The 13,078-nt window shown below is 48.6% G+C and overlaps 1 long non-coding RNA gene across 1 annotated transcript in view; it reads left to right on the top strand.

The window, feature by feature from the left end:
• Window positions 1-13,072, top strand: part of LOC142818556 (uncharacterized) — a 32,405-nt gene extending 19,333 nt beyond the window's left edge. The window contains exons 3-4 of the long non-coding RNA XR_012896067.1: window positions 9,698-9,769; window positions 10,811-13,072. This is a non-coding gene — a long non-coding RNA (uncharacterized LOC142818556). The remainder of the gene's footprint in view (window positions 1-9,697; window positions 9,770-10,810) is intronic.
• The last annotated feature ends 6 nt before the right edge of the window (window positions 13,073-13,078 follow it).

The following is a 13,078-nucleotide window of genomic DNA, read 5'->3' as shown; positions in this document are numbered from 1 at the left end:
ATCTATCCCCTCGTCCAGGTCATTAATAAAGATATTGAACAAAACCAGTCCTAGAACCGATCCTTGGGGCACTCCGCTAGAAACCTGCTGCCATCCTGACATTGAGCCGTTGATCACTACCCGCTGGGCCCGGCCTTCTAGCCAGCTTTCTATCCATCTTACTGTCCATTTATCCAATCCACATTCCCTTAACTTGCTGGCAAGAATATTGTGGGAAACCGTATCAAAAGCTTGGTTAAAGTCAAGGTGTATTTCATCCACTGACTTCCCCATGTCCACAGAGCCAGAGATTACTTCCCTGAGAGGTCTCTGCTAAAGCATTCTCCACCACAGTGCCTGTGGAGAGAGCTTGAAAGTGGTTACTTATCTCTCTTCCTGTCTCGTGTGTTTGGGCTCAGAAAGGCTTTTTGCTCCGTTAGCTGAAGGTGATATGGTTTGGCAGCCCTGTGAATATGAAGGAGGGTGACCTGTATACAAATAGAGATACTCTGTAGTTTCTAGTCTGTTCATGGTGTTCTCCAATTCTCAGCTATGCTTTCCTTCAGAGGACCAGAGAGCATCCTGGGTGAGCATGGGTGTGGGGAGATCTGAAGGGCTGTAGTTCCTTATAAGTAACGAGCATGTTAGGCCCTGGATAGACTGGAGAAGAGGGCTCCAAAAGCAGCAGCCAGGTGACATGTGTTTGTCTGCGCCATGCACCTGTGGTGACCTAGCTTTATGTGTTCTCTTTCCAGTTCCTATAAACTTTGGGTACATGAGAGAATAGGTGACCTGTGGCAGAGACCCCAGGCTGGAGCAGCCACCCTGAGGCCATCCAGGGAGATGAAAACCATACAGCAATCTGTGAAATAAGAGCAAATAGCAATTGGCTCAAAGTAAGTTTTGAGGGAGGGCTGCAAAGACTCTTGTCAGCATGGGATGGGTCTCTGAGAAAAGGCCTTTGCCTCTATTGGAGGCACGATAGACTTGACGGAGTCTTTTGGGCCCCCTCAAGGAATTGTCTGGTTCTTCAGTGTCCTCCCGAAGTACGGTAACTATCTGGAGAGCATCTTCCCTGTAACCAGAGTAGGGTTGTAAAAGATTTACTGGTAAGTATCGCTCTTAATGGGTGATGCTTACTGGTTCTGGTTAACTGGTGGGGGCTGGAGCAGCTCCCAACCCACTGTGGGCAAGGGGCTGCTCCAGTTGGATTGGGCTGGAACAATCCCTTCTCCCTCCCTGCCTGCTCACCCTTTAATTGGTTAACCACTTACAGGGCTGACCCACAACATTTTGGCCCCCTAGGCGGGGAGCTCAAATGATGCCCCCATGCCACCTTTTCTTCTGCCTGCCTGTTATGTCTTTTGTGCCCTCCTTCCTCCAGCACTCCACCATCTCTGTGCATCTAGAGCAGAGAGAATACACATGCACCAGCAGCAGACACAATTTTCTACACTGGGTCCTAGTGGCACCCCTGCCCCATCCCCCCCCCACAGTCTAGCACCTGAGGTGGCCACCTCAGTTCGCTTCATGGTAAGGCCAGCCCTGACCAGTTAAACATCACGTTTAAACAGTTAACCAGTTAAATGTGATATTACATCCCTAAACCAAACATGCTCCATTCTCAGCTCTCTTCATGCTACATCACTGGGTGAGCTTCCCTGACCATGCCACTTTAGTCTTCATTTCTACCAACTCTGGTATCCTTCAGACGACACGATTGTGGGCCCGAGAATAGCCCTTGGAGTTCTACTAGGGTGCACCACCAAGAACAGATGGAGGGTCCGGAGCTCAGCACAGCATGATGTGCTCTGACCTGAGTTCCTAGGTCCTGCTCAGTGTTACATAAGAATGGTCATACTGGGTCAGACCAAAGGACCATCTAGCCCAATATCCTGTCTTCCAACAGTGGCCAATAACAGATGCCCCAGATGGAGGGAACTAAAAGGTAATCATCACATGATCCCTCTCCTGTCATCCATTTCCAGACAAACAGAAGCTGTTCCTACTCATCCTGGCTAATAGCCATTGATAGACTTAACCTCCATGAATCTATCTAGCTCTTTTTTGAACCCTGCTAAAGTCCTAGTCTTCACAGCATCCTCTGGCAAGGAGTTCCACGGGCTGACTGAGCTGTGTGAAGAAAAACTTTATTTTGTTTGTTTTAAACCTGCTGCCTATTAATTTCATTTGGCGACTCCTAGTTCTGATATTGTGGGACTAAGTAAATAACTTTTCCTTATTCACTTTTTCCACACCAGTCATGACTTTATAGATCTCTATCATATCCCTCCTTAGTCTCCTCTTTTCTAAGCTGAAAAGTCCAAGTCTCTTTTAATCTCTCTTCATACGAGACCTATTACAAACCCCTAATGGTTTTTGTTGCCCTTTTCTGAATCTTTTCCAATGCCAATATATCTTTTTTGAGATGAGGCACGACTATGCAGTATTCAAGATGTGGGCATACCATGGTTTTATATGCAGTATTCAAGATGTGGGCATACCATGGTTTTATATAGAGGCAATAAGATATTCTGTGTCTCATTCTCTGTCTCATTCTCTATCTCTTTTTTAATGATTCCTAACATTCTATTTGCTTTTTTTGACCGCCGCTGTACACTGAGTGGATGTTTTCAGAGAACTATCCACAATAACTCCAAGATCTCTCTTGAGTAGTTGTAGCTAAATTAGTCCACATCATATGGTATGTATAGTTGGGATTATTTTTTTTCCAATGTGCATTACTTTACATTTATCAACGTTAAATTTCATTTGCCATTTTGTTGCCTGATCACTTGGTTTGATTAGATTTTTATGAAGCTTTTCACAGTCTGCTTTGGTCTTAACTATCTTGAGCAGTTTGGTATCATCTGCAAATGTTGCCACCTCACTGTTTATCCCTTTGTCTAGATCATTTATAAATAAATTGTTGAAATTAATAGGCAGTAGGTTTAAAACAAACAAAAGGAAGTTTTTCTTCACTCAGCGCACAGTCAACCTGTGGAACTCCCTGCCAGAGGATGCAGTGAAGGTTAGAACTTCAACAGGGTTCAAAAAAGAGCTAGATTCATGGAGGTTAGGTCCATCAATGGCTATTAGCCAGGATGGGTGAGAATGGTATCCCTAGCCTCTGTTTCTCTAGAGGTGAGTGACGGGGGAGGGATCACGTAAGGATTACCTGTTGTGCTCCCTCCCACTGTGGCTTTTGGTATTGGCCACTGTTGGCAGACAGGATACTGGACTAGATGGACCTTTGGTCTGACCCAGTATGGCCATTCTTATGTTCTTAGGATCTGGGTGGGAGATGGGGTGCACAAGGAGAAGAAGTTGTGGAGTCTGGGTGGGAGGTAGGGTGCAAAAGCAGGCTAGGGGCAAGATGTCTGGCCAGGAGGGAGCGTGCAGGTGCAAGGAAGGATGTTGGATCAAGTAGGGGTGCAGGGTCTTGGCGGGGGGAGGGGAGTGAGTGGGATTGGAGTGTATGGGTCTGGACATGGGGGGGGATGCTTACGTGGTTTCATGCCCCCTTGCAGCAGGGAAAGCCTCCAGACAACGCACTGCTGCTCCCCCAATGGGGTGGGAAAGGGGAGGGATCTCAGTCCCCACCATGCAGCGGAGATCCTGGTGGGAGGCACAAGCCTGGAGTACCAGCTCCCCATTTGGAGGGCATGGGGTGGGGTGAAGAAACCTTGACCTTCCCTACCAGACCAGGCTTGTTGCTAGTGGTATGGCAGGGGGAGAGAGTGGCATTGCATGGAGCTCTGCACGGCACCTGCCAGGGCTGAGGCAACAGCTCTAAAACACAGAGGTCGGGGAGCAGTTCCACCAGGTTTTGCCTTGGACCCGCCCATCCCGTTCTCCCCCTGCCCCTGGCAGTGGAGGATGCTGTAACAAAGGATGAGCAGCCTGGAGGAGGAGGTGACGCAGCCAGGCTGGGGGCTGTGTGAGGCAGTGGCAGTACCATGGAGGCAGTGTGTGTGGGGGGGGGGGGGGCGAAGGGATGGAGTGGTGGCCAGAAATCGCATGCCACTGTCAAAGTTCCAATGGAGCTGCCTACATGCTCTGCTGGGTGAGTTGTGGGGGGAGGAGGCTGCTGTGCTGTGCGAGGAGCAATGGCATGGAGCCATTTGTTGGTCACTTCTCCCCTGCGAGCTGGTGTCCCCTTCACGTAGTTATATGTCCGACAGGGCTTTCTGGGACATTTTGCTACTTGATGGGGACACTGGGACAGAGTATTTACATTTGAGACTGTCCCAGAAAATTCAGGACACATGGTTGGCATAGGTAGCTGAGGAAGGAGGGTGTGTATGGGTGCTGTTGTTGGTGAGGTGGGGGTGGGGAGTTTTTGTGGTGTGTTCTCCTGTCCTGACTCCCAGCTGGGCTGTAGCTGTGAAAGCCTGCAACTCTGAGGGGCAGGGCTGTCAGATACCTTCACAAAAAATCCCGAACAGGCAGGGAAAAATTGGCTGAGCAAAAAAAAGAGGTTGCTGCTCCTTTAAATTACCGCGCTCCTTGCTCCCCCTGCGCTCACAGACGCCACCGGCCATCCGTCCGAGGAAAACAGAAAATATTAGACATTTTACATGTCCAGTATTCTCTGGGTTTTTATTTACCAGACAGAAGGCCAAAATACCGAACTATCCAGGCAAAAACCAGACATCTGGCAACCCTACTGAGAGGCTCGATTCTACCCTAGCATCCAGCTGGGCTGGGTGGGGGGAAAAGATTAGATGGGGAGGGGGGGTTCTGGCACCTGTACAGTGAAGTAGGGACAGAGGGGAGTTTGTTTAGGGTGCCTAACTTGCTACCATCTGGGCTGCATCGCATCTCAGCACAACTCTAGCTGAGCTGCAAAGGACTCTCTCCTGAGCTGAAGCAGGCTGCGTGGGATGGTACCACAGTTTCAGGTCGGTTAAAAGCTTTTCAGCTGCTTTTGAATACTGGAGCAAAAGGCCTACCTCATGACATTTGCATGATCATATCTCAAACAAAGTTTACATAGCTGTTACTGGGTTAAGAGAATAAAAAATTCTAAAAGAATGCTTTTCTTTCGAGTGTTGTAGATATCTGCAAACTCTGATCTTAATTATTTTTTTTAAATCCTGTTTAGTTAATACATGATAAATTGTTTGCCATGTATCCTGTTTAATTTATTTGGTCTTTCTATTGGAGTTGGGATTCCAGAAAAGTATTCTGGGGTTTCTACTCTTAAATTAGTGACACACAAGGCGAGACAAGTTCTCGTTTGAACCTATCAGCTTTTATAGGTTTCTGTTTTACTTGTATAGCATGGATCCTAAACCTTCCCCACAGAAAGTGTACAACCCTGAGTGAATGCCTTTAGTAAATATTGTATTACATCTTTTCAAGGAGAGCATGACTATTTCTAGTTGACTCAGATTTGTTGAGCATCTTAAAGCTGTGCATATTTTTATGCTTTTACTTGATGGCCATGTCTTTGGTTTATTTATATAGTTATTTTCAGTATGACCCATTTTGGTATACTTACTACCTTGAGTTGTTGGAAAGGATAATGATGTATTTACTCCAAGAGTAGTGTTAATTTTCTTTTTTTTTAATTTCATATTAAATAAATACCTTAAGTATTGCTCCTTGTTAATTATGCCTTGTTTTAATAAATTGCCTTCCATACCTACAAACTGTTTAAAATATATATTTATACCTAGTGGCTGCGTTTAGACTGGCCGCTTTGAATTTGCGCAAGAACACTGACGATCTAATGTAAGATTGTCAGTGTTCTTCCGCAAATATAATAACTCTTCCATTCAGGAAAAAGCCCTCTTGTGCAAATGCTTTTGCGCAAGAGGGCCAGTGTAGACAGCTGAGAACCATTTTGTGCAAAAAAGTCCCGATGGCGAAAATGGCGATCGGGGCTTTCTTGCGCAAACCACGTCTAGATTGGCACAGACGCTTTTCCACAAAAAGTGCTTTTCCGCAAAAGCGTCCTGCCAATCTAGACGCTCTTTTCCACAAATGCTTTTAACGGAAAAACTCTTCTGTTAAAAGCATTTGCGGAAAATCCTGCCAGTCTAGACCTAGCCAGTGTGTATTGGGACACACTGCACATCCATGTGGAACCTCAGTATTGGTGGTGCACATAAATTTCAACCCACCCACCGTGGTAGGTGTTAGAGGGAACACTGTGGATGACCCATGCCACGATTGGGGGCAGTAGGTTGCTGTGGGGCACCTTAGCCCCCACCATCAATGTTCTTTTCCCTTGCTCACACATGTGTCTGTTTCCTCCTTGGAAATCATTGCATCTCCAGCCCTGCCCCTCACACTCTCCCTCTGTCACCTAGATCAGTCCCATATCCCCCTCACCGCACACCAGGCTCTGTGACATCCCTCTCCCCCTCCTGCCCATGGCCCCAGTGGGTCCCAGGCCACTCGCACTTCAACCCCCATGGGCCCAGCCACAACCTCCCAAGGTATAACCCTCCTGATACCCCAGCTCCCCGCATCGCCCCCTGTCCCCTCCGCCGGCCCCATAACCCTCAGGCCTGGCCCTGCCCCCAACCCCCACCCTGGCCAGGTGCCCGCTGCCCAGCTACAGGCTGAGCGGAGTTTGGGGTGGGAGGGCGGATGGAGCTGCAGTGGCTTATGGGAGATGTAGTGCGCTACGGCCTCCATCGCCCAGCAGCCATTGGAGGGCCAGCGACATCTCCCAGTGGTCAGCGCGGGACCCAGTATTTTAAGTTGGGCGGGGAGAGGCTTTTGCAGGTTTCGTTTGCAGGGTGACGGGAGGAGGGGGAAGTTGGTGGAAGAGGAAGTGACATCACAACCTGGATGCCAACCTCCTGCTCGCCTCCCCCCCCACCGTACGCTAGGAACTGGGTCTTGTTGTGCTTGAGTCACTCTCAGCATGAGCGATGCATCCTGGGAATTGTAGTTTTCACAATGCTGCCTCCTTGAGTCTGAGAATCACTAGCACGTCACAGCCAGTGCCCCCCGCCCCACCCGCACATTAAAGGCCATCTCCCGCCCCACCCTGCCCGCGAACTGCACCATGAGACTCCGCAGATCGTTCTTTCCTCTCCTCCTGAGCCACTCCCAGCCCAGCGTTCATCCCTATCCCCCCCACTTCCTCACTCTATTCCAATACCTAGGGTTGCCAGGTGTCCGGTATCCTATGGGACAGTCCAGTATTTGAGCCCTCTGCCCGGTAAAAAAAAATCATATAATACCCTCTCCGATCTTTCCAGCTGGGCATAGGACGGAAGCCTGACGGGTGAGGTTGTGATCGCCGCTTATCTCGCATCCCTTTTTTTTTTTTTCTCTGGGTGTCCGATATTTTTTGGGAGTCCATCTGGCAGCCCTATCAATACCGCCCAGCCCAGCCTGCCAGTGCCATTCCCCCTGTCCATGCTCTTATCCCAGGGCCCTTCAGTTTCCCTTCCTTTCCACAACATTCCCCCCAACCTGCACCCCCAGTCCATATCCAAATTCATGAGATCCATCAGTCCACCTTCTCCTCCCTGCATCACCCACCAGTTCACTTCAGCCTGCACCCTATCCCTACCCTTCCCTTGGCCATAGGACCCCTTGGCCTCATTTGCTTCTTTCCCTACTCCCACGCTGCTATCCCACCAGCCATGGAACCTGTCAGCCTCCCTTATTCTTTCTTTCCCTAGCACCCTGAACTTGCACCCCTTCCCCCCTCAGTCTTCCTCCTCCCTCACATCCCCCAGCCTGCCATATCCTTCCCTAAACTACCCCCAGTGGATCCTTCCATTTATGAGATCCCTTAATCCCCCTTGTTCCCCTTTCAATTGGCAGCTAAGGTGAAATCTTGCAAACTTGGGCCCTCACACACTCCTCCACCCTCCCCTTCATTATGGGCCTCAACCCCTCAGTGCACCTGGGAACGTAGATCCCTCCACTCAACAGTGCAGCCCCAAATACCAAAAATTCAAGGTAGACATTTATGTGGGGAACCTAAATCACTTATTGAACTTCTCCATTGATCAGCCCAGCTGAGACTCTCCCCTTTTCTGTCCTGTTATCTCCCTTTACAGGACAAGGGGAAGTCTGCATGGCATACATCCCCACAGGTGTGATCTCAGGAGCCACAAAAAAGTAGGGGACAGCAGACAGTATATTTCCTCACAGACCATATCCTTCCTTTTTTAGCATGGGGCCCTGTGGCATTGAGGCTGGGGAAGGGATAGTAGTTTGCTCTGTAGAGTGACTATTTTGGATACCAGCTTAAAACCCTCCTTTCTTGTATTCCTGCAGTGTCAGGGAAAGGGTGTAACCAATGGCAGAAGTCTGTGGTATCTTATGCAGAAAAAAAAGGTTATGCACGATTGCCGACTGAGATGCTCCCTTATTTCTTTTTTCCTTGTGTGCTTTGTTTAGTAGCAAGGGATAAGAAGTCAACCATCCTTGTCTCCTTCTGTCACATGATGGAAAGGGAGGGAGAGCAGTGAGCTTGGGAGAATGATGGATGGGAGATGAGAGCCGTCTAGCTGAGAACAGAGTAGTCACCCCTGTCACTGAGACACGTGTCTGGTTTGGAGAGCTCTGTGCTTATGGCCTAGCTAGGCGCAGGTTGGGATGCCCAGTTTGCCTAGAAGCCAGCCCTAACTGAGGTTCCCGACTAGCGGCTTTGCTTCTCAGAGAAGCAGGGTTCCCACTTATAGGTGCTGCTCGTTGCTCTAGAACAGAGCGTGCTCCTCAGTAGAGACTTGGATCTGGGGTATGTCGCCGGGGGGGAGGAGTTTGCCTTCCTCCCACGTGTTTCTCTCTCCTCATTGTGTCGTGTTGGCCAGCACGTCCAACTGTCTCTCTCTGTCTGCGTCTTTGTCTTTGTCTTTGTCTCTGTCGTCTTCTTCTCCAGGACACTTGCAGGTATTTCAGGTGTGCATCCCCAGGTGTTAGGCCTCGGGAGCCAAATGGTACGGCAATGACGCAAAGTAGAGGATTCGGGAGTGTTCGTTAAGTGGGCCCCATAATGACGGGAGAGACGGGCAGGGATAAAAGGGAAGACTTTCCCCAGCATTAGAGCTTAGTGTAGCTACAGCTCATGCCGGTCTTTTTCTGCTGCGCTTGTAGAGGAATCCATTCAGCAGCCACGGCCGGTGAGGAAACTGGCAGAGATGGACTTGAGCAGGCTGAATGTGGTTCTCGGGAGACATGAAGGGTCCCCAGCTTTAGGCCTTTGCATGGCTGTGTGTAAGCAAGGAGCACTTAGATGTCCTCCTCTGCAGTGGCAGTAGGTTCTTAACAGGTCTTGAGCTTGCTGCTTGAACGTGGAGTTTTGTTGTATTCAGGCTGGAGATGGGGCAGTAGTCGGCTCTGCGGCGTGACTGGTTTGGATGTCGGTTCAAGGAGCTCCTTTGTAGTTCTATTCATGCAGTGGCAGCAAGAGGGAGTGGCCGATGGTGGGATGATGCGGCATGTTACATGTGAGAAAGGGAGGTTGCACAACATTTCTGACTGAGATGCTAACTTCTCGCCTCCCCACCACGTGCTTTGCTTAGTAGCAAGGGATAAGAAGTCAACTGGCCTCGTCTCCTCCCGTCATGTGATGGAAAGGGAGGGAGAGCAGCGAGCTCGGGAGAATGATGGATGGGAGGCAAGAGCCATCTAGCTGAGAGCAGAGCAGTCACCACTGTCACTGAGATAAGTGACATTCCAACTGCTTGTCTCTCTGCATCTTTGTCTTTGTCTCTGCTTTTGTTGTCTCCTTCTCCAGGACACTTGCAGGCATTCTATATGTGTATACCCACCTGGTCGGTCTCGGGAGACAGGGGAGGTGCAAAGGGAGGTAAGTCCTGAAGGGTAGTGGGTGTGAGACTGAAGCTGTGACTGTGGTTGACTTTTTTAATTGAGAAGGGCCCTCTGTATGGGGCTATGAGGCAGGGATTAAGGCAAGTTTTCAGACAGCAATAAAACGCATTGTAGTGGTAGCTTGTGCATGGCTTCGAGAGCCGCACCCTGGTGGGTAGGCTTGCCAGGTGTCCGGTATTGACCCAGATAATCTGGTATTTTCACCTCCTGTCTGGTTTAAAAAAAAAAAAATCAGAAAATACCAGACACCTAAAATGTCCGTTATTTTCTGATTATTTTTTTTCATTGCCTGGCAACCCTACATACACTCAGCAACCGGGCCCAGCCCCCCTGCTTCCCTGGTTCTGCCAGGAGAGCTGTCTTGTTCTGAGCAAGGAGACAAGATGGCCGCTGGCAGCCTCTTAGGTCCAAAAAGCCTTTTAAAGGGGCCATGCTGGTTTTGTTTGGTTTTTTTTTTTTTTTTGGATCAACAACTTTGGTCTGCCCCTTTTTTTTTCCTCAACAACATTTTTTCCCTGGTGTGTTGTGTTTTTTTTTTGGGGGGGGGGGGGGTTCGGTATTTTTGGTTAAACCATCTGGCAACCCTACGGGGGGCGTGGTGAAGAGCTGCATGCAGCTCACAAGCTGTGGGTTGGCCACAGCTGATGTAGATGGCATGATGAGCTTTCGTAGGCACAACCCACTACTTCAAGATGCTCCATAGTTGGTAGTCCCTTCCTCCACATCACTGTTTTTGAATCACTGGCCATCACATTGAGCTTGGATCTGGAGAACAATCATCACTTGCATCAGAGGATGAGAGCATTCTGGGGAGGGCATGGGTGTTGTGGGCTGAGGATGTGGTGAGATAGGGAGGGCTGTAGTTTCTTACCAATGATGAGCAATTTAGACCCTGGATAAGCTGGAGAGGAATAAAGAAGGGAGCTCCAGTGAGCAGCAGCCAGGTGATGCATCTGTGTCTGTGTTTCAACCACCAGTGGTGGCCTCGCTTACAAATGTTCTCTCATTCCCTTTTCAGTTCCCAATGGGATTGGGTGGATGAATGAATGGCCGATCTGTGGCAGAGACCAAAGAATGACCTGCCTCCCTGAGTCCATCACTAGGGTTGGAAGCCAGATAGAGATATGCAAAATAAGAGCAAATGGAAATTTGCAATCCTCCCTCAGTACTTCACTTAAAGATTCTCCCATCAACCCACCTCAAGCTCTTTGTTCTAGGGGAGTGCTGGAGTTTCTGGGTTTATGTTCTGTGGTTGATTTAGCAGGTCTTCACTAGATCAGCCCCGCATGGATCTACTGCTGCAGACTTTCACCTTTGGTTGTGTCCAGAAGAGGAATCTCCTCTAGAAAGAGAAATAGCTGGAACTCTGCGATACAGAGAATCTATAATTTGACTAACAACATTTAGGGTGAGAAATTACTTCTTGAATCCAGTCTCTGTAAGATCTGAAAACCTGAATACTAAGCAAATAGAACAAGGCAGTTTAATAAGCACATAAATATAGCATGCATGCTTTCGGTTTTTTGCTGTTGTTTATAATCACTTAACTGTAAAAGGTAGATTTTAATAAACTTTCTTTTTTTTAATTATTAAACCCAGTTTGTGTAATTTCTAATGGGGGAAGAGGGAGGAAAAAGTTGTATATATGTTCCTCCTCATCGAGAGAGTGGGCAAATGTATGAGTTGCGTAATGGTTTCTCGACAGCGTCAGACAATATTATTTTGGGTGTACTTTCCAGAGGGGAACTGCATTTGAGTAATGAGCAATTTCCTAGATAAACCTTACCAGTGGGTACGTCTAAACTACATGGCTCCGTCAACGGAGCCATGTAGATTTGTTGTTTTGGCAAAGTCAAATGAAGCCACGATTTAAATGATCGCGGCTTCATTTAAATTTACATGGCTGCCGCGGTGAGCCGACAAACAGCTGATCATTTTTGAGTGTCAATCTACCCTCTACCTGCTGGTCAGGTTAGGTGTTTTGACCTCCCGAGGTTCCACGGGGACACCCACCTCGTATTTTCGTCTTTCTGAGGAATTGAGGGACCGATCCTGGCCTGACACGCTGGGACCGAGCGACACAGAAGGGGGTAAAAACTGTACCCGTATGTGTCCTTTTGTTTTAGTGCATGCATAGAATAGAGCTCTTTAAAGATTAAGCTGTCATTTGGTACCATTATTTTCTATTTTCTATCTTTATTTTCTTTGGAACCATTTTTTTTAAGATCTGTCTATCTATCTATATATACATATATATATATTTGCCAGCAGTTAAGAAATAGAACAACAGCCATTGTAACCATATGATTTATAAGCTTCCTCAATAAACCTGTAACTGTTTAAGCTTTAACCTGACTCCTTCAGTTGCTGTAACAGGACCAGGCACAATTTAAAAGAACTTCAGCCGGTCATAAGGCACACAATATAGGAAGAGCTTCGGCGTTTGGATTTGTGTCACTCCCAGGTGACAGATCCACTGGGGCACCTTTCAGTCTTTCCCTAAGGCTGCCCGCTGCAAAGGAATCACAAATTCTAGCAGCTGAAATCTAAGGTGTTATAAGCTCTCCCTGTAAACTTATTGGGCGCCCGTCAACCTCCTCCAGGATGCCTGCTGCAAGGGACTCCAGTCCCAGCAGTTGAAGTCTCGGGTGTATAGCACATACACACTGCCCTGACCGTCGGCTGACAGTCAGGTGCTATGGCGTCCTCCTGAACCTCAGTAATTTTGTGGAGAGCAACTTGGCTGTAAGAAGAGATGCTCAATCCTGAAGTGTTTTCCTTTTACATCACTGAGTGAGCTTCCCTGGTCAGGCCACTCTAGCCCTCCTCTCTAAAGCAGGCCACATTCAGTAAAGTGTCTGATCAGGGTATGAGAGCAGCCCTGAGCCTTTGTCTCCACTCAGCAGGTTGCACCACACAGGATATGTGGATGGTCCTGGGCTTTGTACAGCACTCCAGACTGACCCCGGGCACGGCTTCTGGGTCCTAGACCTTTGCCGTCACTCCTGCCCGAGGGCTTTGTTGGCCCCAAACTGGGTAACAGCTGGGAAACTGGCCGAGCTGGGGGCTAATGAAAAGGAGGAGAAGTTTTCCCAATCAGCATTGAGACTTGATGGGAGGCTGAGAGGTCTCAGCAGATGTCCTAAAGGAAGGGCCAAATCACCATCAGAGGAGATCAGTCTCAGAGCAATTCCAGCCCTGCCTCTTTGGGAGAGCCTCCCACAGGCGGGGTCTGTAAGGTTGCCCCCACTTGCACCACTGTCCTGTCTCTCTGATGTCAGGATCT

Source organism: Pelodiscus sinensis, chromosome 16 (genome assembly GCF_049634645.1).
Source record: "Pelodiscus sinensis isolate JC-2024 chromosome 16, ASM4963464v1, whole genome shotgun sequence".
NCBI classification, from domain to species: Eukaryota; Metazoa; Chordata; order Testudines; family Trionychidae; genus Pelodiscus; species Pelodiscus sinensis.
This window is presented reverse-complemented; position numbering and strand designations above follow the sequence as displayed.